Source organism: Pyrus communis, chromosome 6, assembly GCF_963583255.1.
Source record: "Pyrus communis chromosome 6, drPyrComm1.1, whole genome shotgun sequence".
Lineage (NCBI taxonomy): Eukaryota > Viridiplantae > Streptophyta > Magnoliopsida > Rosales > Rosaceae > Pyrus > Pyrus communis.
Genome location: NC_084808.1, coordinates 20166425 through 20181511, shown reverse-complemented (window position 1 = coordinate 20181511; position 15087 = coordinate 20166425). Strand labels below are relative to the sequence as shown.

Genomic DNA, 15087 nt, shown 5'->3' with positions numbered 1-15087 from the left:
ACATGTTCGTACACCACTGATGCTGATACAGCTTAAACTTATGATCGTGAGATGCAAACTCTAAACTATTTGTGATGATCAAGCTACGACATCTCACATCATATAATACTTAGGGTCTAAGTTTTGTACGTATATGATACAACCGCAACGACTAAGCAATAAACACCACTCAAATCGAATGGGAACTCAGATAAATTCCCATGCATGACAAATAACAAATGTCCACGTTCCCCTACTTAGGGTCCAAATGTCACCCTAGCTAGGCCCGCAAACTAGATTTTTGTCCCGGTCAACCGTTCATTATATTTGGTCAAGATCCACGTGGCATGATGGGAACACGTCGTTGGCCACTGTCCAATTAGGACCCTTCAAACAGTGCGCCTTGTGGTTAGGTTAGCCGACCTAATTTAAGTCCAAACCTTCGCGAAAGAGATTTTTGAATGTGATTGGTACACGAGGTAGTACATCACGTGTCATTATATAAATAGTAAAATATGTGTGTTAAAAAGTTAATAACCTAAAAAGTAAAATTTGTTATCACTTACATATAAACACGTGGTATACCATCTGTATTCCGATCATAATTAAAATTTTATCTTCCTCAACGTTGGCTGTCTTTTGTTTTTTCTCCAATTATAATGTAATTGTAAACTTGGACTGGTTGCTGTCTCCTCTTATTAAATTGACATGAAACTACAAGTCTAAATCTACCAAGTTATACCATTTATAGATCGTTTTATAAGGCACATGCCACATGGTGACCTAATAGTACAAATAATAAAGTTGGATTAAATTCCATTTTTGATGACTAGATTCTCTTAAATTCCAATTATATCTGTGACGAGTTTTATATAAGAAAAGTACGAAAATATTTGTAGTTCACGTGGTTAAAAACTTTTGCTCCTGCACATGAGGCATCGAGTTCGAACCCCTCATTCCGCTGGTATAAAAAAGGAACAGCGGAAGTATTCTAGTTGATGGGCCACGTTCAAACTCATCCGCATTTTTTCAATCTGAAAGCTGTATTCTTGAGCAAGTTTCATACGAATACAAAATATACAAGTTTCCAGTTTTTATGCATTGGACATTCATAAGTAGGCAAAAGCAAAAGGGGAAAGTAATATTGCAGCAGAGGGAGAAGGAACCACCACATTTGAAGAAATAATTAAACACATTTCTCTGATATTCATATAAATATACATGAATTTTTGCTATAACCTTAGATCTCTCTGCTTCACACATTCGGCGAGGCACATAACATACCCCCTACTAGTCTGCTGTGGTAGTACATGAATACAATACAATTACAACACAAATCAACTCTAGGAAATGGATGTCCACCCGTTCTGTGTTCCGTTATCAACAGGCACCAAAACTCCCCACTTCCCCTCGGATTCCGAGGGCTCTATAACTTTAACAGATCCATCTGTCAGTCCAACAGCGAATTGGTACGGCTCCTGCAAATGTGCTGTAAGAGCCAGCGGGTACGCAGATGGGCTGTCGCAGGGCAGGAAGAAACTAGTTTAGACAATCAATAACTATACAATGGAAGGTTCTAGTGATAACAGAAGGTAAATTTTTCTTCTTCTTTATCGTTTTTCAACTTAATCAAGAGGTGATGCACAACTTTTTCTTCCTTTTACTTCAACTAATTCATTTTTCAAACTTACAAAGGGGAAAATCTAGGTAAACTAATCAGATATAATGCTTGATAGAATGAGATCGCCCCCTCATAAACTAGTCATAGTTCAATGCTCCAAATACCTGTTTGATGATGCTTGTGGTAAGTACACCGACACGGCAATACGGCATCTTAGTTTCAGACTATCAGCATCAAATACTCCAATGTTACCATCAGTAAATGCCGCATAAACTAGTTGACCACTTGAAGAATATGCTGCACAAGAAATGGACGCAGGCGGAACATCTTGTGGCGTCCACTGCAATATTTAAAAAAAAAGAGGGGATTTGTTGTGCTCGCAAACAAAAGTACCTCATCCAAGGAGTTCTATTACCTGCCGAATGCACTCTGATTTGGCCGCATCATATAATGCTAGTTGAGTCTCATGGTATACCAACAATCGGACTTGATCGGAATAGAATTGCACATGCGTGTCACCGACAGGCGCCGTTCCAGCGGGCAACTGAAGTGGAACCGATTTCCTCTTATCCCATGTATCCATGTTCCAAAAGCATAGCTGCAAAATCATTTTCTTTACATATCCAATCACTGGTAAACATTAACTTGCATATCAAAAGTAGAAGAAGAGCCGTCGCATACTTGAGCATCGGCACCTGATGAAACCATGATTTTAAGGTTGACAGAAAACGCTAAACCAGTAATGTGCTTCTGGTGGCCTTTCAGTTTTGCTTTGACCTAACAGCAGAGCAGCACGATTCATATTGGCAATCAAGAAGAGCAATTCAATCAGATGTTAATAGATATAGAGATTCTTAAATCAATCACCTCATCAAGTCGAACACTGTAAATGTGGATAGTTGAATCTTCCATTCCTATTGCTATGATATTATTATCCAGAGGATGAAATGACAAGTAGGTTGACACTGGTGGAGGCGGCATCAAAGTTGTCATTACCTGCAAACCAAAATTTTTTCATCCCAAACACGCTCGTCATTCCAATGCATGCAGAATCATGCAAACTGTAGTAGTTGATAGAAACCGTCATAGGATAGATCTGCACTATATACACATTAAATTACCTTAAAAGTCATCATATTGAACAGAGACACTTTTCCTCCACAGGCTGACATCACATAAGAGTCATTTTTTGAGAGTGCAATGCATGGAACCGCTTCTTCAACATTTTCTGAGACATCATTAGTCATTAAAAGACCACTGTTGGGTTGCCAATGTTGGGGAACAACACTTGCTGTGGCCTTTTAACCCACAAAAAGTCAGATACATTTTCATGAAAGTTGCTAACACATTATATGTTCATGTAACTGAAATACATGCAGCTGAACGAAGAGAGAAATATGTATTTCATGAGGGTGTTGACTATCACCTTCCCACTTGGATTTTGTTCATTGCGGCTCCACTTCCATAGCTTCTGCACCCCATTTGAAACGAGAGCCAGAATGCCAGAACCAGAATTTGTGTACAGAAGTCGAGCAACCTTTTATAAAAGTAAGACCATCTTAATAAAATTATCCATGAACAACAAAAGAGTGAACTAGAAAACAAAACCAACCTTGTTAGCAGGATCTTTACTTTCTGGCATAGTAGCCACTCGACACTGAACGGGATCTACAATCTCCGCCAGTTCCCAACGTTTAATCTTGACAGATACATCATCTAAGCTTCTTTTTTCCAGGCTTCTTGCCATAGAATCGGCTCCATTCTACAACAAATATGCAGCAGAATGTGATGCTAGAGCAGAAATAAGGATAAATCACAATACACACATTAAACTGAGTACGGTGACAATGGCTACCAAAATTCAGTACTAACAAGCTACAATCGCACTTTCGTTTTTCAAGCTGATGCTAACCAGTCAATCATAATTAAGTTTAAAATATATATATATGACAAAACAATTTGAATGTGAATTATATAACTTAAATGACGTACAAGAATATGAGTCGGTATGGCAGGAGAGCTTGTATCCATACGGTTCACTTTATTAATGGTTGGGTTGACATTCGGAACCATGGAAGAACCAGATACCTGATCAATGAACATGAACACATCAAGTTCTCAACAATGAGCAAATCAAATTTTCTAGAAACAGAAATGTACAAATGAATGAAAGGGGTAGCATATCATGGAAACAGAAATAAGAACCTTCATCTCAATACGTCCTCTGGATGCTTCATAAGATCGAGTTTCAATTGCTCTTAAGGATCTTAGACCCTCAGCATTAGCAAGAATTTTGATTCCGTTGTCAGACGTGGTAGCAGCAAGCAAATTTCCTTCCTTATTGAATCTCAAGCGGGGAAGAGTCTGAAGCAATCCCAACGTTCATAATCAATGAATGAAATCTCAAAAAAATAGATTCTTTTATTCAACTTATAATATTTGGAAACAGATGTCTGAATAATGGGGACTTTTACCAGAAGTCCACCCTCAGCATCTGTACCAGTAAGAACATTTGTATTATCCATATCCCAAAACTTTATCTGATTATCTTCACCAACAGCCAAAAACTGATTTTTTGTTGTATCAAATTGCACTATGCCAGAAGATTTTTTTCTGAATCCATTATATGTCCTCTTTATTGCCCTTTCACTTTCATTCCATTCAACGAGGAAAGAATCACCATCTTTACTAGTCCCACAAGAGAATAATCTGAGATTTAAAGGATCAGTTATAACTCATACATCGTCACACAAACAGAAAATATGCAACAAATGTAATTTATAGCATAAACCATGTGGATCTTCTTTTGTACCTATTTCCGTCATCACTGTAGAGAATTGTGGTGCACCACTGCCCAGGAGCATTATAGTCAACCCTGGAGCCCACATTGTCATACAGCCAAGCTGTTATGCTCCCATCAACAGCAGTTGAAAATACGAACTGCAAAGACAAAAAAGTAGAATTACGACAACGGCAAGAGCAGCTTGATGCGACACCTTTGCCTCACTCATTTTCGGTTAGTAATTATAATAACAGCAATCATCATAATTAGTTATCATATCATCAGAACTTTTGTGAAATTCCACTGGCATAACAGGAAATATAACAACTGAAATGTACAAGTAACCAGGAATTTCAAGGTAAACAAACCAATATCATACTAAATGAGAAAGTCTACCACTTCGAGCTATTTAGTTCTTTGAACATTCACAAATGAACTCTAGCACCACTGAACAGGCCATGTAACGTATAAATAAAATTAGAGTGCCCACATTCAACCAGTCATTTGAGAACTAGTAACATTAAGTGGTCATAACACATATGCAGAATTCAGCAAATGGACATGACTTGCCTGAATATTCTCCTTCTGGTGGGGGCAAATTGAGTAAACAGGCGCTTCATGACCTTCAAGGCGGTATAGATTTCTTCCAACCAAATCCCAAACCTATTATGTGTTCAAACAAATAATCCATTTAAAATTGATCAAGTTAAAGTTAAACAAAAACAGAAAGCTGCAATATAACCCCACCTTTATCAGCTTATCCTCCCCACAAGTTATAATACATAATTGCTTGTTTGGATGAGAAAAGGCTAAGTCATTCACACTGCCACTGAGCATCAATCTATAAGAAAACCAAATCCAAACATCAGTGTAAAACGGCAAACAATATCTTCTTGATCTTGAATTAGCACAAAGAGACTCAAAACATACCTCCAAATGTTGCCGTAGATCAGTTGGTCCTTGATAAGAGTACAAATGAACCAAGTGCTTGGTAAATGCAACACCTGTACACAAAAAAATACCCAGAATTATATCCAAATTTGCATTCAAATTATGCTAGAGATGCGCTGCACCTCCACTTACCAATTAAGCTTCCATCTTGATTCCATGATACACGGCTTACAGACATCGACGTATCTTTGACCATAGCAACCTATAAGAGACTAAAAGTTGAACTTACAGAAGTGGTAAATGCTCAATAATCATAAGTAGTGCAGGCCTCTGATATTAACCTAAACTAAATATCATGAAGACACCATTACTTTGAAAACAGATGGAACCTACTAAGCACACATAAATATGATGTTTAATGACGGGATAAAGAATACTGATAGGACGTATAAGGTTCCAACTGAGTAATGATACACACCTGAAATGCATTAGAACAAGCAGTCATATTCCATACTTTGAATGGCCTTGACACTAGCTTCTCTCGTATCCCAACTTCCCACAGTGTAATTTCGCCATTACTACATCCAACTATTTACAAACATAAATCTTAAGTCAGCTCTTAGATTAAAGCTGCTTAAGAGCAAAATTTTAAAGACAACGCTTTCAATCTAAGACGGGTCAAGCACAATTTACGTTACGCTAAAGTCCTCGGTAGGTCATCTAGTGACCAGGAAGCATGCTGGGGAGGGGGAGGATAACTGACCTGAATAAATGAAGTAGGAAGCTCCATAATAGTTCGTAACAGTGGAACATCCAGATGCAGAACCATAAAATGCAAGAAAGAGGTATCCATAACTTATGCAGAAACTTTAATCTGTCCAATAATACCTCATCAACAGATTGTGCAGGCAGCTGGCGTTTCATTAGTTGCTCGTGATCTGAGCTTTGATAATCACTCATTCCAAGAGCATTTGAGGGTGTTGTTGGATGCTTTAAACCAGAAACTGTTCAGGCAGCAAAATTGTTTTCAATAACCAAATAGCTTGAAAATTATGAACTATATTCTGTTATCTTATACTTTACGCAAGTAAAACAATGATAATCAAGCTCAACAGTAAATACTTCTGGTTGGACATTAGATAACTGAATTAATTCTTCTTACAAGTATGACAATGCTCAACAAACAGGCGGAATGACCCAGCACAAAGAACTAATCTAGAAGAGTTTCTTTAACCTCCCTACTCCTTACTGACACAAATAAGTAGTGACTATATTTTCTTCTTAATTCTACATTGTCACCTTATTAAAATTGTGTTTTGAAACAAAGAAAACGGAAAGTGAATAAACAATAACCTGGATCTAAAAAATCAACTTTTGTTAAGCTGTTGTAGCCTAAATTTCAGAAGAATGAAAACCACACCTTGACTGGGTTGAACAGGGAAGGGTGGAGCGGCAACAACAGCTGATTGCACAGATAAGGAAGGATTAGTATTCAACACCAATCCTGCTAAATTTGCATTAGCTGCAGCTGCAGCAGCCGGCGGAAAAGGCTGTACATGACAGTAACACACAAAACATATTGATATATCAGAACGTCAGTTGAAATTCGATAAAATTATGACTAAGGATATGATCATACTCCACCATGTGCTCCTAGAGGAGCATAAGTTGGCTTTGCAAGAGCTGCAACCGGAAGAGTAACTGGTGTGGATGCACGAGCCCCATTTGTTGGAGAACACGAGTGGTCCATGAATAAGGTCTTAATATCAGGATTTGGCCTTGGGTTCTTGCACTGCTGGTGCTGCCAATTTAGACTGCACAAACCATAATTTAATGCTTCACAACTTTTACGAACCGTAATCATTGATATTGACTGCAAGGTCTACCTTCATACAAAATTCAAAAGTGGAAAGGCATTACAAACACCGGCATACCTTTGATTAATTAGAGTTCGCAAGCGTGAAGCCTTCAGAGTGGGTAAAGCAAGCTTATCTTGGAAAAGCGGATTTGCTTCCATCAACTTTTTAAGATCTACTAGCATCACGCTTCTAGCCGACTTAGTATCACCATAATTCGATAACTGCTCATTTTCTCTGCATCACATTAAAATTAAAGTTTTATTCCCCACTTTTCATGTTCCCAAATTCGACGAGTTTTAACCCACAGATAAACTCATTAACATGTTATGGAACCCAACTTACATATACGTTAAAAATGAACTAAAACATAATTCACCTGAAGTTTTCGAGATTCAAAAGAAGCGTAATTTCCTTGTACAACTCTTCGTCAACCTTCGAGAACACTTTCAAATCCTTCACCACTATCTCAACAGCCTTAGCTTTGTCATTCCTGACCGCATTTCCAAATTGCAACAAAGACCCCATCACCAAAACACAATCAATTAATACATTCCATAAAACAATCGTACACGTAGACACACACAGAGAAACAGAAGTGATCAAAATCGGAACCTGTCGAGCGCCTCGAGATACTTCTGCTTTCGAACCTCAAAGAAAATCTTCGTCGAGTAGCGATTCTCATCGACCTTGGTGAACCCAGAGAGGTACCTCTCGACCGCGTCCCACTCTCCAGCCAGAGCCTTCTCCTCAAAGTACTTCATGTTGAAGAAGTACCCCGATTCCTGCTCCAGCCTGAGCTTCCAACGAATTCAAATTTCCAACCATAAACCCCTAAAATTAAATAAAAAACCCCCTAAAATTGAAAACTAAAAAAAAATGCCCACCTGTGTGCGGACTCCTTGAACTTCTCTTCCTCCAGAAATTGGAGGATCAGGAACACCAGTTCTCTTCTCAAAGACGACATCTTCGCTTCTCTTGTCCTCGATTTCAAATCTCAAGTTCGAATCTTTCCGTCCGGGGCGGAGGAGAAATGGGAGGAAGGGGCGGAGGAGAAATGGGAGGAAACGGCGGCGTTTTGGGTAGATTACTTTAAATTGCAGAGACTCCAAAGGAATACCGAACTTATTCGGCTACATAATTAAAAAAAAATTGAATAATGGTAAAAAAATAAAAAAAGGATTCATCAGGACATAAAATTCTCACATGAAATTCTTAAGTTGCCCAATTAGACCAAGCAAGAAAAACCAATCGTTAATCAAGAATTCACCAAATAAAACAGTGTAATAATTGACCACATAAACGATGAAAAATTGATTGCAATAATTGGAACAAAGTAACAAACAGAGGGTAGGATTTGTGGCCCCACTGCAACAGATCTAGCATTTATGCAAAAGAAATTCGATTACGAATTTTAAAAAACAAAGTGAGAGATAGAGAGACGAACCTTCGTGCGGAGGCTAGAGGTTCCAGGATTGAGAAACAGATTGAGAGATCTGTACTTGAGTTATCCACTGTGCTTAAGCCAGCGGAGAACTCCAGCTACATTGTTAATTCCTGGGTACCTACAAAGTTAGCATCTTAATTAAAATTTAATTAGTATTTCATGCATTAATAAAAGCAAAGTCCTTGCATATAAATCAAACCCATCAAATTAAATGTACAATTAAATCCAATCCAGACTTGAAAATCCAAACTTTATATCAAATTGAGATTTTTTTTTTTTTTTTTGAGCTCACCAGTAGGCAGTTTTTGGGTGCCTGGAACCTCAAAAGTGGAAGCTAAATGCATCCCTTTGTACTTCTTTTTGTCTCCTCATCTTCCTATTTGTAAAGTCCAAAAAGCTGAAATCAGAATTGCTTCAAATAATTTGCCAGATTTTACAATTCAAAAGGACACGTTTTCAAACTAACATACCAAGATATCATTAGTGGACACAAATGATTAAAATTAGTAATAAAAAACCGAAATCAAAGCAAGAAAAATAAAAATTGAAGATTGATAGGACTTACAAACGGTAACTTGTTTGGAGACTTAAATTGAGAAGAAGTAAACAGAGAGTGAGCAATAACGGAGTAAAATAAAATTAAAACCTTTATTTCTGCTATGAGATGGTATGAAGTTATGTCTACCAATTTTATGATAAATGGGTGAAATCGTAGTGATGAAATTCTAATGTTTAGGTTTCAATTTGTTGGTAGAAGCAGGCGAAGCAATGAAGAATGTTTATTCTTATTATTGGCTGCAGCAAAGATGAAAAGAGTTAAAATCTCAATCCTCTTGCGAATAAGAGTTAATATATCAATGACTTGGTGAATGGAATGTAATACTTGTAACTCCTAGCTTTTAGCACTAAATCTTCAACAAAATAAGAGTTAATAGATCAATGACTTGTTCATTGGAATGAAATATTTTTATAAACGCTTAAAACCAAAATGCTATCAAACTAATTCCAAGTTCAAGAAGGTAGTGGAAAAGGTAATTATCAAAATGAGAAGAATTAAACTAAATTAGGCATTGTTCTCAACACTATTAGCACACCTATGACTGGTAGGAAAAAGAAGCAGTGCTAACCTGAAGACAAAAAGTTTATCCTCTGTGTGTTGTGCCTCTCCGTGTTTTTCTTTTTCCAATAAACATGCAACCAAACCTATGCTATGAACTATCTATCCAACTCACTACACAAAAACCCAATTAAAAACCAAGAAGCATAATTCAAGCATTATCAAAATAGGTAAAATCATAGACATTGGTCATATGTAGAGTAAAGCACAATTTGTTCCACCAACTTCTCCAACACAAAAATAAAGAGATTTGAGCTTTTACCTCATGGATGAATTATGCTCCCACCTATTTCAAAAGGCCACAAAGTTTGAACATCACACTGCAGTTTGGTATTCACTTTAAAGGAAATCTGATCAAAAGACAATTATGCACTTGATAATCACAAATGAGGTCATAAGGTAAAAAAAACTCACCGCTCAAATTTTAGTGAGTAAAACTACAATGATGCAGGAAATCATTTAGAAGCTTGAGATGAAGAAAAAATTAAATTAATTGACTAACAAAATCGGAGCCATTCCCCTAATTTTAACCAACATCCAAATATCCAAATTTGCACAAAAAATTCATTTCCACATCCGAATTTACAGTTCTAGAAATCATAATATATTAAGAAAAATAACAATGAACTTGTGAAGTAGAGCATGATGCACAACCCGGAGAACTCACCAAGAAACCCTAGCTCTTCTGCGCAAGAAATTCCTTCAAATCAAACCGAAAAACAGAACATGGGTACCTGAATTCAATAAAAATTAAAATACAATCAATTTACTGTTAACCATTTACTTTCACCGTTGAAAAAAAAAACTCCAAATCAACCCAAACGATCTCAAACTCTAAAAGTCGTTCAAACCAACTTACCATAAAATCAAAGCCACTTCACAAATCCTCTTCAAATCCACACCAAAAATGATGAAAAAGATGTGGAATGTGCGGAAGAAACAAAAGATCAGCGGAAACAAACTGAGAAAATCAAGTATCCGTGAGAAAGAAATGAAAACCCCAAGAAAATTCGAGAGAAGGATAGACGCGAAGCAAACTGAGAAAATGAGGGTTGAGAGAAGCAAATGGAAAGGCGAAAGAAAATTGGAGCGATCGAATCGAAAAGGAAGATCGACACATGGAAGACACATGAGGATATGAAACCCCAGACTACAAAATGAACACCCAAAATAAGAAAGAAAGCAAAATTTCAACATGAAACCAATTTGCAACAAAACAAACTTGTACCTATAATTCCAAACAACACAACCTGCTCCGTTAACAATTTGCAAGAAAAACACCACGACGCAGAGAGTCGAGAGAAAACCAAAGCTGAAAATGAAAGAAAGAAAGCATAAAACAAGACAACGTGCTCCGTTAACAATTTGATAATAATAAGATAATATATATGTGTGTGTATATATATATATATTTTTTTTTTTTCTCCCACTACGCATCATGATCTCTCATTTTTAGATTGGACTATCTTTTCTACCCTGCACAATATATATATATATATATATATATATTTCGCATTTATTATCTCTTTTTCGAGAAATGGGTCTTGGTTACTGCAATGGCAATGGCATCCCTCTCTTTTGCTCTGTCTTGCTCTCAAATGGAAAGGGATGATCAACACGTGGGTCTTTGCATTTATTATCTCTTTGGTGGATAGCTTTTTTTCAAAAGCTTCGGATGTAGCATAGGTGACTACATGCTGATGAGAGACGCAAGGCCGCCAAGGACAAAATGGACGGAAAAGTCGAGAAGGTGCAAGCTGGTTAGACGATGACCGACGTGTGGCCAAGATCTGTAAAAGCGTCATCTCGCTGTACCAAACGGGCAAGACAACGGGCAACAAAGAAGATATCAAGGGGTATTTTAGCCATTACACTGCTCGTGAACAATGCTTTTCTACCAGGTTTTAGTATATAGATAATTAGGGGTGTGATATGCACAAACCCCATTTTACTTCTCACATACCTTTTTAATTTTCGACCGTCGGATCGGATGAATTGAAGAAAATCAACGGACAGAAATTATCAAGGGGTATGTGAGAAGTAAAAGAGGGTGTGTGAATAGCACATCCCTATAATTAAGGTGTTTTCTCTTCAGCACTCTTTTTAACTAAAAGTATTTGTTGGTATTTTGAAACCCTCACCGAACTCCATGCTCCATCTATAGGTCTAGATAGACACTAAAAAATTACTAGAATAATTAACTAGCAAGCACCAAAAGAATGTACAAATATAAAAAGGTAGTGTTACGATCAGTGGGATGATTATGACGTATGCAATGAATTCTATAATGTACCAATAGCCACCGGACTGTGCTGACTATTTCTGTCGGATAGGATAAATAGCCACCAGATAGTACTGACTAAATTAGTCAGGCGTTTGGTGAAGTATTGGACTGATGACCGTATTATTTATACTATGTTTGGTACTGAACCGGATAGGACAAAGGAAAAAAAATTTTTGACAAAACTTTATTTGTTTGTTAAACTTTTCTCATATTTATACCTATTGAAAACCACACAAATTTTCAAATAACAAAGAAAAATAGTAAATTCCATACATCAAATTCAAAATATTTTCCAATAACATAAAAGAAGGTTCACAAAAAACAACTACAGTCGTTACGTTATATATATTAATCCAACCACATATCCAAGTTCATAAAATATGCAAATGCTTTAATAGCTTGGGAGCTCCAAGTTCAAACTGAGCCATTGTTCCGGGTTTGAAACAACCATTATCACATCGCAAATTCTTAACAACTGCCTCCTCAAGTATGGACAACAATGCATGTTCTTCATATTGTTTCCAAACCCTTCTACTTCCTTCTGGTTGACTACTTTGTTCACTTTCCATTTCTATAATTATGTACACAATAAGATATCATATAGTCAATTGTGCATATAATTAATAGTACATGATAAAAACCATAAGCAAATTATCACACTCATCTGCAGTAGTATGATACAAAATGGATACAAGCATACATGGGTATTGCCCAATGTAGAGCTATCAATTCCAATCCTACATCAAGGTGGATCAAACTTAGCTTCGTAATAAGTTCCTTATACTATGACTTATTTTTTTTCAACTTCTATGCACTTTATGAGTGACTTTTGCTTGGTTTTACTTTTGGGAGTAAAATTTAAAGAGAATTGTGGATAATGAATTGAGTTTATATCTATTTAGCCCCAAAACTAAACTATATGTCCATCTAAATTATCACTTGGTCATAACTCTACCTTTTTTTTCTGGGGTAGGGTGGAATAAAAACCCAACCAGTTTTTTTTATCCAAATAAAAGCTTAATTAAAGTGGGAAAAGCAAAATTCAGCAATCTAACTGTCTATATTTAGCAAAACTAGTGAAATATCATAACTTGATCTGCCAACCATTTAGCCCAAATCAAATTAAACTGAGATCCCATATGATACCAAGAGATGCTACCAATGAAATTTCCAGATGATAGAAAATCTAGGAAATTGGGTTAACCACAAAACCAAAATGCTTTGTTTGGTTGCTCAGAAAATAAGCAAAAGAAAGTACAACATAGTCATAAGATACGAAAATCCAGTTAGCCAAATGAAAGTGTATGGGACCAAGGTAGAGTTATTTCCATTTTTCTTTCCTTTTATTAAACTCAAACAATTGTATGAGAAACACAGAAGTCAAAGAGGGCCATGTCAATGCAGCTCATCCCCACCTTCCCAAACAAGGAATGAAAGTCAAGGATGACCCCCACATTCATTGGGATCGTTGTGTTTTGTGCCATGGCTAAGAAAATCCTAAAGAATAACAAGAAGAAGAAGAAGATAGAAGAGACAGGGAAATTGGTAATCTTGGTCATGTTTGAATATCTTGGATGTTTTGCAATTCACGGCATGAAAGATTACGTAGATACTAACTTATATGATGATTATGGACGATGAGATTTGGAAAATTGGAAGAAACCTTGCTTGAATAGCTTGGGAGCTTCAAGTTAAGAAAATTTCATGTTTTGCAAACAATGACAATAATGTTCAAGAAAGTCCAATTGAAAACCGCCAAAATATAGAAACATATTCAGGGGTGTAGCTATAAATACCCCAAGATTGCTATATGATTTGCTATAAAAAGATGGAAAATTCGAAGAAACCTTGCTTGAATTGCTTGGGAGCTTCATGTTAAGAAGACGAACCTGGACTTCAGCCGGGAGAGCAAGCGCGAGAGGCAGAGAGAGGATCTGGCAAATCTACAATTCGACCCCAACAACAAACCCTAAAATTCAAAATTTGTAATTAAAACACAAAATTACATAATCAATTTCATAATTACAGAGAAAACAATAACTAGATTCATCAATTGAAAGAAAATTGCAACAACGAGACAGGCGCAACTTAGGAATAAGAGGAAAACTGGTGGGATTCAAACGAAGAAGAAGATGAAGATGAACCTGGACTTCAGCCAAAAGAGCAAGCGCCAGCGGAGAGCATCTGGAGAGGACCACGGCCAATCGTGAAAGGACACTGTGTCTGGAGAGGAAGGTGACAGCGCTCTGACTAAATTGTACAAAGGTTTTGGACGGTATAAGCAGTCGGGTAACAAGCGTACTAAGTAGGTGGGCTTAGATTATTTAATCCGGTAACTATTTAATACGAACGGACACCAGACACCGTACTCCGTATTATTAGTTCTATCCGATGTCCTATCCGGTGTACCAAACACGGCCTTAGGATCCAAATATAACCCTAACTAGGTCTGCAAACTAGATTTTTGTCCCAGTCAAACATTCATTATATTTGGTCAAGACCCACATGGCATGATGGGAACACATCGTTGGCCACTATCCAATTAGGACCCTTCAAACAGTGCACGCTTAGGTGAGGTTAGCCGACCTAATTTAAGTCCCAACCCCGACAACGTTGCCTGTCTTTTGTTTTTAGGAAAATTAATAAAAAAAACTTGAAAATTTTGAGTTTTAACCATAAAGACAAAATAAAGGGTAAAGTGAATAGCATCATGATTGAATTTTTAGTGTAAAAATATAGTTTTTCGTTAAAGTTAGCAGTACCGAGAGTTTTTCATTAAAGTTCCCGTTGTTTTTTCTTCAATTATAATGTAATTGTAAATTGGAACTGGTTGCTATCTCTTCCTATTAAATTGACATGAAATTACGAGTCTAGATCTACTAAGTTTTACCATTTATAGATCGTTTTATAAGACCATCCACATGGTGACCTAATAGTACAAATAATAAAGTTGGATAAAATTCCAACCACCTAGGTAAGTTTAGTTTTTGTAATTGTTGATGACTAGATTCTCTTGAATTCCAATCAACTGAAGGTCTCTGATTCTACTCACATGCATAACGATGATTCTATATATGTATATATATTTGTGACGAGTTCTATGCAAGGAA

The 15087-nt window shown here is 36.7% G+C and overlaps 1 pseudogene; it reads right to left on the bottom strand.

The window, feature by feature from the left end:
* Nucleotides 1–901: 901 nt before the first annotated feature.
* LOC137736691 (topless-related protein 2-like) lies at nucleotides 902–11173 on the bottom strand (annotated as a pseudogene).
* Between the last annotated feature and the right edge of the window lie 3914 nt (nucleotides 11174–15087).